Raw genomic sequence first — 12,715 nt, 5'->3', positions numbered from 1 at the left:
CTCATGCTTGAAATTTAAGTCAATTGTCTGGATGAAATGTGTAAATCCCTGTATAACAGACATTTATCTCTCTCCAGACTTTTCAGTGCTCTGCACAAGATGAAAGCCAGTGAGTGGATAACTTTTTCTGGAGGTGATGCTGTATTTTTTTTCTTCCACTAGGAATAATTTCCTAGGATATGGTGTCCAGCTGTGTGCATGCATGATATACTGAAAATAAGGGACACTGCCATTTGGAGAGTGTTTCCAGTGGTGAAGCTCTGAATGGCCTGAGATCTGATAGACATCCCAGGTAGCAAATAGGATCTTGCCTTTCAGGCATTGTCCCCAGTATCCATCTGGTCACAGCCCTGTTCTTTGGGCGTGCCCCTGACAAGAGAGATGGGAGTATTTATTCTCCATAATACCCTGCAGGCATTGTGCTGCATATGCTTTAGTGGGAATATTTTCTTTTTCTCTTACCTCTTTCCCTTCCTTTCCTTCCTGATCCTGGCTTCTCCCCTTCTTTTACCTTTTCTGGATGGGCTGTACATTTTCAAAGTTTAACACTTTATTTTTTTCCTGTTATTCCCTAAGTGGCAAGGCTGAAGTGTTACAGGCCAGTCATCAAAGTGCCCTCAAAAAGGAAATTGTCAGGGACTCACATATGTTTGAACTATACGTCTTTGCATAGTGATTTTCAAGGGTTATCAGCGGAAAATATGAGTTGCTTTGACAGTGGTCCCATCACAAACTCTTATCTTCAGGAATTCAACCTCCTACTTTTACAGCCTATTCATAGTCCCTTTGGAAGTTTTAAACACAGCATGTTAGGATGTTGGTTAACAGCAAATAAACCTGTGTGCTGACCTGCCCATGTGCTAATAATAAGTCATGAGTCTGTTTTTTAAGAAACTCTGTCACAAATGGTGGTTGAAAAAATAAATGAAAGGCCAGATTCCTACAGATAAGACCATCCAGATGGAATTGCTGGGGGATAGGTTAATAAAAAAAAAAGGGGGCATGTGTTGTTCAGACAAGCCCATGGCCTCTGTTTTGCAAAGGTAAAATTTACCGTGGAGTGAAGGGCCAGCAAAAGGTGTCTCCCTTGAGCTCACATGGGATTGGAAGAACAGATAAGGTTTGTGCTGGTGGACCTCATTTTTTAAGGAGCAAACTGGCCCTTTTGGGGAGTTCCTGGAGAGTAATTGAGCCTAGGCATGAACCTTTTGTGCAGGCTTTTGATACACTCCTGGTCCTTAAGGATTTGCAAAGAGACCTGCATTTATGTGTTAGGAAGAATCATGGTTATCTTGCTCATACCTTTAACTGAGTTGCATGAAGGCTGCATGTATGGGAAATATGCCATTATTTTCTGCAAGAATTGGATGGCTTTAATTTCTAACTTTTTTGTTGTTGTTGTTGTTGTTTTTTTGTTATATCACTAGAGTAATTAGTTCCACTTTTCCATAATACTAATCAGTTCAGCATTTTCTGAAAGGACTTTTTGTATTGCAGAAATTACTTCCATTTGCATGGAATGTTGGATTTGCCTAAAGTAAGAAATTATGATTTTTGCCAGTAGACACCCCAGACATTTGGTACTTTTTTGGGGGTGTTGGGAGGTGGCTAGAGAGTAACACTAACTAAAAAAAAAAATAATATGCAGATATTATATCTTTTGCAGCAATAGGTCAGTTTTTTTGGTATGTGGTGACTATGTTGCTTTATTGTTGGACAAAAGCAGCATGGATAGCAACAACTAAACTCCTTGGTCTTGGGAGCTGCTTCCTCTTTTGGCTGATGGACAATTTGCAGAGCTAGTTCCATGATTTCTAGTGTCTCAAGAGTGCATTAGAGTTTCACAGCAGGAGATTTGTAAAAGGGAAAGGAATGGTGTACAGGGAATTAAAAGGTCTGTAAAACTAGAGGCTCACTCTCCTGTGAGGAGTGATCTTGTCTAAATCAATAAACGTCCATGGTCTGTGTTTTTCAGCTGTGATTGTTAGGATTGTGTGTTTAGTCAGTACGTGCTGAACAGAGCCAATATTGACTTAATAACACCAAAAAATGTATTTACATCTATTTGTCCAAATTCTGAATAACTGTTCCTTTTGTTCTCTGTCCTTTGCTATTCCCAAACTGTAATGCAAACAGATTTTGGCCCTGAGTCCAGTGAAGTATTTCTAAGTATGCTTAACTCCAGGCACATGACTGCTCCAGCAAACATTTGGAAGACTTTCTACAGGCTCAAAGGTAAGCACACACTTAAAGGGTTTGCTAACTGCAAGTTTTGTTTTTCTGATATTTTTTATGGCTGTGCAGTGCACAATAAAAGTGCTCTTGAATAAAGATCAGTAGTACCTCTCATTCATTTTCTATTATTCTATGTTCATCATTATCTGTGTTTCTGCTGAATTGTTTATCTAGAGTCAAATATTGCAGTAAAGGGGCACCTGTGAAAAGTAGCACTTTGATACACAAGTGATCAAAACCAATGACAGCAAAAAATGTGTCCAAGATTTCTTTTGCATAAATGATATGTAAATACATGGGATAAAGAAAAGGAAATATTGCCAATGAATAAGAAAGGAGGAGCAAAGTGGCTCTGTGTATATTTTTACTGCTAAGGGGTATCTTTTTTTACTGCAGCTTAACTGGTGCTTGCTAAGTCTTGCTCTGCAAGGTCCTACAGGCACTGCAGACACCACAGGGTAGCTGAGCAGGCTCAACTCTCTCACACAGCACTGTCTGCCTTTGCCCACTCTGATCTCTTAGAGAAACTGTAGTGCTCATCTTCTGCTAAGGGGGATAGCTAACATCTAATACTGTAAAGTTATGCAACTACCACAGCAACTACCAGAGTAGTATTGGCAGTAAATAAAAAAACTATATGCATTTATAATGATTATGAAATCATTATAGTGATTATGAAATTGGTTCTAATTCCAGGGTAGCAATTAGGGAAATGGAATTCAGAGGCATTAGGCAAAGATGCAGTCCCAGTTGAATTTTTAAGTTTTAAAAGTTAGAACATGAAACTGAAAACCAACTGTCTGGTTATGAGGAGGACATGTTATGAGGAGGACATGTTCTTTATGAGCTGTTCGCTTACATTTTCTGATGATTCATCTGCCTGTGGAAATCCTTTGCCATCCCTTACAGACTAAAATATCATTCTGAAGATAGAGGCAGGATTCAAGCAGTACCATTCTCCCCAGATATCTTCTGATGAGGTGTCAGCTTCCTTTTGGCAGAGTCTGCAGGATAGATAAGGGACTGTGGCTACAGGCACAAAGGGCTTTTATGACAAGGTGAGAAAGAGAAAGTTTCAGATTAGCAGGAATTTGTATCTTTATTGTGCTTTTAACTTCAGTTTCAAATCTTAAAACAGATTTTTGCTGGTACTTGAACTCAGTGAACAAATGTCCTATTGCATTTTAATTTCATCACTCTGAGTCTCTGACTTCAAAGCCTGCTCCAAGTCTAGAGAAAAGTTTGCAATCTGCTTGATTTGGCCATAGAAATGTGGATTTCTTGATATGGTGACAAAACAGGGGGAGCTCTTGAAATTCACCAGCCATGACTGAAAAAAGTCCACTATGTGTTTTGGAAGATCCATTGTACTTGCACCTGGATGAAGAATAATCTTACCCAGCTCTTTACTGTTGAAGAGCTTAAAAAGTACTTCTTTTTAAGGAAACAAATAGAGGAAGCTTCAGAGGTAGACTAATTGAAAATAAAGTGAAGTATAACAGTGAAACAAATATAAAAAATATGCAGGATACATTTCTTTCTTCTCCCTGCCTTTCTCCCATAGTTGTCTTATTCTATGATTTTATTCATACTAAAACTTTTTAGATTTGCAAGTCTTTCCCTGAAATTCCTGTTTTGGAGCTTTAAAATTAGGACCCGTCAGAGTTCACTCTGAGCCTGAGGAATAGATCACATTCCATAAAATTGTTAAGACTGTCCATCAGATCAGATGGAAATCTAATATCTCACCACTTAGGAATCACACTCAGCATTTTGTGTGGCCATCCTTTGAGATAAAAGTCAGTGGTGTGTGAATTCAATTATTTCACATACATAAAACTTTCCAAATCTCTCCTGAGTTCACATGTTTTAGATATACCCATATCTGTTTTGTTACTTCAGGGAGTGTCAACTGTACTTTGACTTTGTGGGAAATGAGATGAAAAAGAAATAATATTTGGTTCATTGGAAAAGGACAGTTAAAAGGAGTAGCTGGTGAAAATTAAGGAGGGTAGGTTTTAAATTCTCTAGGCTGTTGAAATAATCCATGTAGAGCAAGAAAATGGTGTTATTTCTAGCATTGCACTCTATAGAAACTGCAGAGCAGAAATCGGCAAAGGATATTAAGACCTCAGGTTGTGGCCTGAACATTTCTCAGAAGTGATAAGAAACTCAAGTCACATTCATCTTCACTAGAAACTGGATGTGTCCAAGTGTAGCACCTGATTCAGGTAATAAGCCAGGTGCAGTTAATGTTCTTGTGGTGGCCCAGCAGATCTATCAGTCCATTCTCATCTACAGTGTGGTTCTCTGTCTAGTAATCATCATTTGATATCTAGTGCTTTGGGAGAACTTTCACAACAAGGCAGGTAGTAGCCAATACTGAACTTTCCTAAACTCTGGTTCTGGATATGCATATCAATCCACAGACCCATCTCCATCAGAATTCACAAAGGTACAGCAGTAGTGTAGTGCTAAAAGTTGTCATTTTGTGGTCCAGGGGAATTGCTGGGTGCTCAAATCTTTTTCAAAGCATGACATTTAAAAACATAAAAAGAGATGCAGTACCTAACTTTAGGACCTTATCTCAAATATTCTGGTGGTCCATATTTGGGCAAAGCAAATACCAAGGTCTTTGCAGTTTTGGTGGTGTGAAGGCTGCTGGATAGGCATGTGGCTTTTTTCTCTTACTCAACAACAATTTGTTTACATCTGCTATATCTCACCGTACTGTCATTCAATGGCAGATGAGTATATAAACAATCCTAGGTCGCTCTAAACCAACAGCATCTATCAAGAGTCTGGCCCCGTCTGCTTACTGGTACTATCTGAATTTCTCTAACTTTTCCTTTTCTGTGTACTACATGAAGTCTCTTCTCATATCTGTGGAAGCAGATTTATTTGGCAGTTAAAATGTCTACTTAAATTGAAAGTTCAGTTATTTACTTTCTAGAAGTAATAGTCTTCAATAAATCAGTCTTTCTTTCTCTTTCCTATAATTATTTATTGTTTACATCTCTGTAACAGACATATCTCCTGTAAAGCCCTTCAGCTTTAATCCACCAAAGCAGGGAAAATATGATGTTGAAGTGCAGCCGTAGCAAAGGAGCAGCCAGACTTCTGAATCTTATTCCCGACTGATGGATGAGGAGCTGCTCCTGTATTATGTCATGTATCAGAAAAAAGTGGTTTTCACTTGCTTTTTGAGGCAAGAATTATTGTCTCTTTCAAGAGGTTCTGAGGGCTTCAGAGAGGACAAGGGTCTCTGAGAGGGATGTGTGGCTACTGCTACTGAGGGACTGGGACAAAGTAGGCAGTGTGCTGCAGTAAAAATGCTGCATAAACCTTCTACACAATTAGGAATATCTAGAGCAAAAACCCAAATGCCCAACTGTAACCCAGATACCTTTGCATTTTTAAAACGTGAAGTATCTTCTGGGAGGAAGATTTAGGTCCTTGGCCACAGCTGAACATCCTGTCACTCGGAGTGCTCTGTCATGGTGTGGGGGATGATGAATCATGAACTCAGGGAGGATTTTTTGCCCTCAGGTAGAATGTAGATTGAATTTATTTTGTATGATTTCTGATTTGTACATTGGAGGTAGTAATTCTGTGGCAATATAGGCCATATACATGTGATTAAAGTGCCTTCTTATTTACAGTGCCCTGTTGATATCTTGGGTGACTTCATCCCTTCTGTAGATGTTTCACCTCTTTGTCTGCACTTATTTACTACTTCTCCTGCTGAGAATCATTCAAGTGCACCACTGACTGAAAGTGCCTGACTAAACATTTTCTAAAGAAAAGCAGGATAAGTCTGTAAAGTTGGTTGCGAAATGTACTTATCAGTGTGTTCTGTGGTATGGCAAGTACTCTGTGTCACGTGTGGCAAGAATCCCTGCTCTGCCCCTGCAGATCTTCTTTATGCTGAAATTGCTCTCAACTCTGATGTTATTTCTAGCTTTACTTTTGACAGCAGGGTTGGGAAGTTTAAATTTTGAGAGTTGGGGAATGAGAGAGCAACAAAACTGATTCATGAAGGGGTTAGAAAAGACAGGCAAGCTGGAAGCAGGCAGGACTGCTCGTGGGGCAGAGGAAGGTGAAACCCTACATGGAGCCCAGATGTCCCTCCCCCACACTTTCATCTCCCCCACCCTATAAGCTCCGTGTCAAAGCCGACCTCTTCCTGCTGGAGGACGACTGACTGCGATTCCTTTCAGGGGCTGTCAGCGCTTCTCCCATAACTGCCCTGTGGAGATGCTGTTGAGTGACGCAAAACACTTTTTCTCCTGACAGGATTAGCAAGCCATCTCTCCACACTGCCCAGATTCCCCCTCTGCCTCCACCAGCTCTCTCTATGTGGCCAAAGAGGTATGCTTGTGTCTTGGATAACAAAATAGCATTGGGTCACTTCTCCCATGTTTGGTACTGACAGAAGAACTTAGAGAAAACTTTCACTCTTCACAAAGCTCCATTTTTGGAACAAGAACAGGAACTGTTAGTCTATGTGCATTTCTTTTATGTTTCTCCATTTCTATCTTGTGGAAGCATAGGAATTGTCCAATGTTACGCATAGCCTGTGGCCCTTCCAGGTGCATTCCTGCTCTGTCCACTGTCTTCTCATCAGGTGTTCTGTAGGAGTGAAAAAATGATCATGATGGTTAGCCCATCCCAGTGAAAATACCATGACTGATCTCTGATAATTTGAAAATTTCCTTTTTTTCTGGGAAGATTTGTGGTAAAGCTTTGCCAATGGAACTTACAGAATAAGGATTTTTATCCTGGATGTTCATTTTGAGTCCCCATGTAACAATGTAAGACAGCCAGGGAGCCTTTTTTCAGGCATTTCAGTGGTGATCAGTCTCACCATTTGCTGAGAGGGAAGCAAGAACTTGTAGTAACTTGGTTGTAACTTACCTCTCCCAGGCTGATGCTTGGTGGTTATCCTGTCCCTTTCTTCATCGTTGCCTGACTGGTTTGTCTATGTTGGGTGACTCAAGCAGATATTCTCTTTGATTTGACTGCTTTCCCCTCATCAAAAAGCTTACTGTGTACCTCTTTTGGAATGACTGTGCTGTTGTTAACTCACATTAACTAAAGCATGCCAGCCAGCTCTTCTTAACAGTTAATCTCGCCCTGCATTTGAATGTATACTTTCCTTATTGTAAAAATATAGATACAAATATGTATGAAAAAATACATTTCCCCCCCCAATCGCATATAATACAGAGGAAAAAGGAGCACAGTTTTTCTTCATTCCATGTGTAGTGCTGTTAGTATGTATTCAGCTAAGTATGTATTCAAATAATTCATTCAGATTGCAGTAAGCATGTGTGTTGAAATCAGTGTTGGGTCTCCTTATGGGTTGAATCTTGTTCCCCAAATTTACTACATTATATTACTACATTACAATATGCTGTCATGTTCAAACCTTTGAATTTATTAAGCAGGATGTAATGTGTCAGCTCTTTACAAATTTTTCAGTGTTTTGATACTGGTTGTTGGCAGTATTATCATTAGCATAGCAAGCCAAATGACCCTTGCACTAGATTTTCCAAGCAGATGTCAATACAAGAAACTAATCCCTGTTTATCTCAAATTATTCTCCTTTCAGATGGTTATTCAATCTGTGAAGTATGGGACAATCCATATTCACATTATCCCAAGGGAAGCTCTTTGAAAGAATTGTGACCTCTTTGCACTTGAAGGTTAGAAGGAAAGCATTTTCTTTGAGCTCTTTACAACTCCACTTCCATATGTTGCCAACTCTACTAATCTTTTTGCCAAGGAAAAACAGTCCTTTTACTTTCTCTCCTATTCCACCTCTAATTTGTCTTGTTCAGGGTTGTTTCTAGGGAAGAGGACTTGTTTCTTCTCTAAAGCAATCTTTCATTGCAACAGCCACTCAAGTATTATGGTCTTACCATGACTTGATCCTTTTGGAAACACTGAAATGTGAAAAGGGGCACATGGATCCACAGTGATGAGCAGGCTTAAAAACACTTAGGTAGATCAAAAAGACTGAGTTGCTGAGATTTGTGGCTTCTGTTTGGATTTTTTATTTCATTTAACCTGCAGTGTCAACAGAGCCAAAACTCTGAAAAGCATCCCAGTCAGGAAAAGCCAGCGGGGAAGCAACCTGAAACTGCTTTTGCACTGTTCTTTAAAAGGAAGCCTCTTTATTGTCTGCAAGGCAGTGGCTACAGACATCTATAGCTGTGTTGTTAGCTGGTGCACTGCTGAGGATTCCTACTGTATAGTGACATTTCATGTAAAACTGGAAAATCCCAGAAAACTCTCATTTCAGACTTGAAGTTTTTTTTTTTCCTATGGCAGGATTTTTTCTCTGTTTGATTTTGAAGCCAAAGAAAAACAGGGACTTTTCATCAGACACTTGAAATCAATTATGAGGCATGCTGAAAGGACTTTGAGCTCTTCAAAGAATCTTGATTATTTTCCTGATACAAGCTTCCTATATTTTCTAACCAGCATCACTAAGAAAGATGGAATGTTTGTCTGCTATGCAACAATAATGCCATAAAAAGGAAAAAAAAAAAAGAATGAGAAATGCGAAAGCATTATAAGCCTACAAAGAAAACCAAAAATAGAATGACCTCTCTTGATATTTTATATCAAGGCACCAAGTATTGTGTTTTAATGTCCAAATCTAGCTAAATTTAATCTATATACTGTCTACCATATTCCCTCTCAGGAATGCAATGCCAAATGAGCATGCAGTGCTCTCATAGCAAAATTTTCCCTCAGCATCACTGTGGGTTGTGCTGGATATTATGTCAGGCAGCCTCTTTGCTACCTTAGCCTGAAAAAGAGACCGAAGTTCAAGAGGAAAGTAAAAGCAAACCAAGTATTTTCATTGATGTCTATGTTTCATTGATTGTCAAGACATCCAACTTGCTTGCTTGTCTCTTTCTTTTTCCCCTTCCCCCCTTTTCCCTTTCTAAGTATAAAGGGATTATGGAATTTCAATATCAGAAATGAAGGTACTTAAATATTTCCATACTCAATTTTTTGCTTCAAACTTATTTTCCTTCATTAGTTTATCTGATAGTATAAGCCCTTTATTGGATTGTGATTCTTTATCCACTGAAATTTTACTGATTTTCTTTTCCTAGTAGTCACTGAACAAAGACTGTGTTTCAGGAATGCTGGCTGCTTTGCAGAGCCCTGGCTGTACGAGATAGCTCCTTCTCTCTCAGAAAATGCTACCTCACGTAGCACAGAGCAATTAAACTGTTGGGAAATCTGAGAAACCCTGTGGTCACAGGAGATGCAATCCTACATCGACTGCAAAACTCCCTGCCAGATGGAATAAAAATAGCTATTAATTTCACCCTGTTACGAGCTAGGAGCACATACGGGAGCCAAGCTCCAAAGCCATCCCTTTGTATGGGCTTTCCCTGAAATGTAAATGCAGTCATGCTGTCAAATAAAAACAGAGGCAATGATATTAATACTAGACACTGCTGCCACACTTGTAAAATCTGGAAAAAATGCTTCGTCTGAGGCTGATGTGTGCGAGTTTGAGAACCCCTCTGGAAACTCAGGGATCACATTCGCTGTGCTAACTCATAGCTCACCCTTACAAATGCACACAAGTTACAGCATTGAGGCCAAAGAGATGAAAGAAGGGCTGGACTACAAGTATGGAGGAGAGCAATAGATTACCTTGGTTAACTTGGTAGTTCAGGAGTTCATGAGAAGTTTGTGACTGCTGTTCTTTGTTTTTCTTCTGCAGAGCAATTTCCCCTGTCCTCTTCCGCCTCTTTCATGTTATTTATTTTCTAGTAACACCGACCTTCTGCACTGAAAAATAAAAAGAGGGAAGGACTCTTGTACACAAAAGGATTTTTCTTGAGTTCACATTTTGTAAATATATTTTCTTGCTGGTTTTTCTGGCTTGTCCATAAAACTGAGTACATGACATTCTTTAAAAGTACATGACTTGAAAACCTACATTCCCTGCTTTTCTTTAAGATCTGAATTAGTCTCCGAAGTCAGATTCAAAAACAAAGCTCAGCCTCTTAAGTCACTTAGGTGCTCTTCAGACTTACTTTTAGGGTAAATCCTGATAGCAATTTTTTTCCCTGTGTATTGTTTACAATGATAACCTAATGTTTAGCCAATGCTTGGCTGTGGAACAACAGAAAGTTGTGAGATGACCAAGCTCATTTCCTGAGCTGCATCTTTTTGTTTTTATGAGAACTCTTTATTTAACATTTCATTTAATAAGCCTTGTGGACTGTCTCTTGATTAGATTCTGTGTGTTTCCTGCCACTTGCTTGAACTGAGAAATGTAACCTTAAAGCCAGAGCCAATATAAATATTTTTTCATGGAGTGATGTAACAACCAGCTTTCTGTTTCATGAAATTCAGACTTGTTAGGAACTCTGAAACTTTCCTCCAGTTTTGGTCTGTCCTGAAAAATAATTTCAGTTGTTTGACCATCTCAATGAAGAAGCTGGGGATTTAGCATTGTAGAAAACTACTGCAGAGACACTATCAGAAATAATGTGGTTATATTTTCTGATGGAAGATGAGGATATTGGTGTTCTTATCATTATATTAAAAAGTGGCCTAGGAAAACCTGTGTACACTTCACTGAACTGTCTGTAAGGTGAGAGTCTTCTTGTATTATTTGTTCACTCTTTTGTATATTCACTTTTAGGAAGACAAGTCATAAAAACCTTCATCTAATCTTGCAGTCAAGATCAACTAAAACTTTTCCCTCCTTGAATAATTTTTGGATTTAATTGCCTATTTGCAGGGCTAACTTTGTAGGCCTGTAATCTGCTCTTAGGCTTCAGAGTGGAAACCTGGACTGACTTCAGCTGAGTGAGGTTACTCTGCAGATGTCCTAGTGTGAGACCAGCAGCTAGTCCAGAAGAAGAGTGTCATAATAGGTATTTCTGGTGAATAGGAGTAAGAAATTGTGGCTCGTGGTAACATCTAGACCAAGAGAATATGGAAATTTGTGCTATAGGCATAGTTTTGGGGAAGAGGCCAGCTGAGATAGTCAAGACTAACGATTGTCACCATGGGATATGCCCCTGAGAGGTTCAGCCAAAGGACTTGAATGTTGGAAGTTTTTCAGGTTTTGTTTTTTTTTTCCCCCTCAACCAGTGTAAGATTAATTTATAGTATTTGGGTACGGGGAAAGTTAGGAGATGGGGTCAAATTGATGGCAAGCTGCCAAAATCTGCTTAACTTCTTTATCAAAAGAAAAATAAACCTTAATCTGCTTTTTTGATGTCTTTGAGTGTGAAAATGGGTGTGTTGCAAAATGAACGTATAAGCTGCTCTGTAGCAATGAATTTGAAATTCTCAAAGTTTATGGGACATTATTAAACCTGTAGTTATGGTGGTATGTTAACAATTGCCAAGTTTTACTAGCTTTGCTTGAGTTCACTTCAAAAAAAGAAAAAATCTCAGAGACTTGCTGCTGCTCTTAGTTTCCAATGGTCAATGTTCAAATGCTGCTTGGATTTCTTTGCTGATTGTTTTGATTTGCTTCTCAAAGGCCACCATGTAATTCACTCAGTGTGGTTCCCTAGTCTGGTTATGATTTTTATAGTGCCATCTCCTTGTCTCAGTCTTTATGGATTTTTTGATTGGTGTAGGGCCATTGCAGCTTGGTTTTCTCTTGTGAACTTTCAGCGAGATGTGCCAGGTCTGTGGGATGGTAATACTTTTCTCCCCTTCTGTCTGATTGTTATGTTGTGTTATTCAAGTATGCCAAAGCTCCCAAAATATCCTAATTTACTCTTTGGTATCCCAATTAATCATGGTCCTTATAAATTCCCCAGTTACTGAATTTGCCTGTCTCTTCTCCCCATTTTCATAAAACTATTTTTATAACACACTGTTAAATAAGACCCACTTTTTAATCACTTTGGCCAGACTTTAAATGGTAGCTTTAAATTTTGTCAGGTGTCTGCATCAAGCAGAATATGTTTGCTTGGACAAAAAATACAGCACCATATTCTAGCATTTTTCAGAGTAATGAAAAGGAAAAAATATACCATGTTTAATTTATATTTTAATTCTTAAGTATTAATAGAAGTATTTATAGCCACATGCTTTGAATCAGATACCTGACAAAGCGAGACACTTGAGCATTTGGGTCAGGAATTTGGCTTTTGACATCCCTCTTGAAGAATCTTACCTTATTTAATGAAATTATCACCTTTTAAAGAAATCTGGATTGGATTTTTTTAAAAAATGTTTTAGCTTATGAAGTGTCAATTATATGAAGCATTGACATTTTCTGGGTGCTGAAAATGTGTTTTGCTCAGCTGTTACCAAGGTAATGTCTTTGATTCTATGTGGTAAAATCGTTTTGGATATCATAATTTGAAGCTACTAGCACCACTGAAAATACTAAGAAGTCAACTCCCAATTCTAATATCTGAATGATTTTAAGTAAGGGTGTTAAAATAGAAAAAAGTTAAAAAAAAAAAAA

At 38.7% G+C, this 12,715-nt stretch overlaps 1 long non-coding RNA gene across 1 annotated transcript in view; it reads left to right on the top strand.

Annotated features, from left to right (window-relative positions):
* LOC131577391 (uncharacterized) overlaps nt 1–7,933 on the top strand; it is a 43,390-nt gene extending 35,457 nt beyond the window's left edge. The window contains exons 6-8 of the long non-coding RNA XR_009277201.1: nt 2,137–2,235; nt 6,532–6,606; nt 7,850–7,933. This is a non-coding gene — a long non-coding RNA (uncharacterized LOC131577391). The remainder of the gene's footprint in view (nt 1–2,136; nt 2,236–6,531; nt 6,607–7,849) is intronic.
* Nucleotides 7,934–12,715: the final 4,782 nt, after the last annotated feature.

Source organism: Poecile atricapillus, chromosome 3, assembly GCF_030490865.1.
Source record: "Poecile atricapillus isolate bPoeAtr1 chromosome 3, bPoeAtr1.hap1, whole genome shotgun sequence".
Classification (NCBI taxonomy): domain Eukaryota; kingdom Metazoa; phylum Chordata; class Aves; order Passeriformes; family Paridae; genus Poecile; species Poecile atricapillus.
Note: the sequence above shows the minus strand (reverse complement) of the source record. Positions and strands in the feature narration are given on the sequence as shown.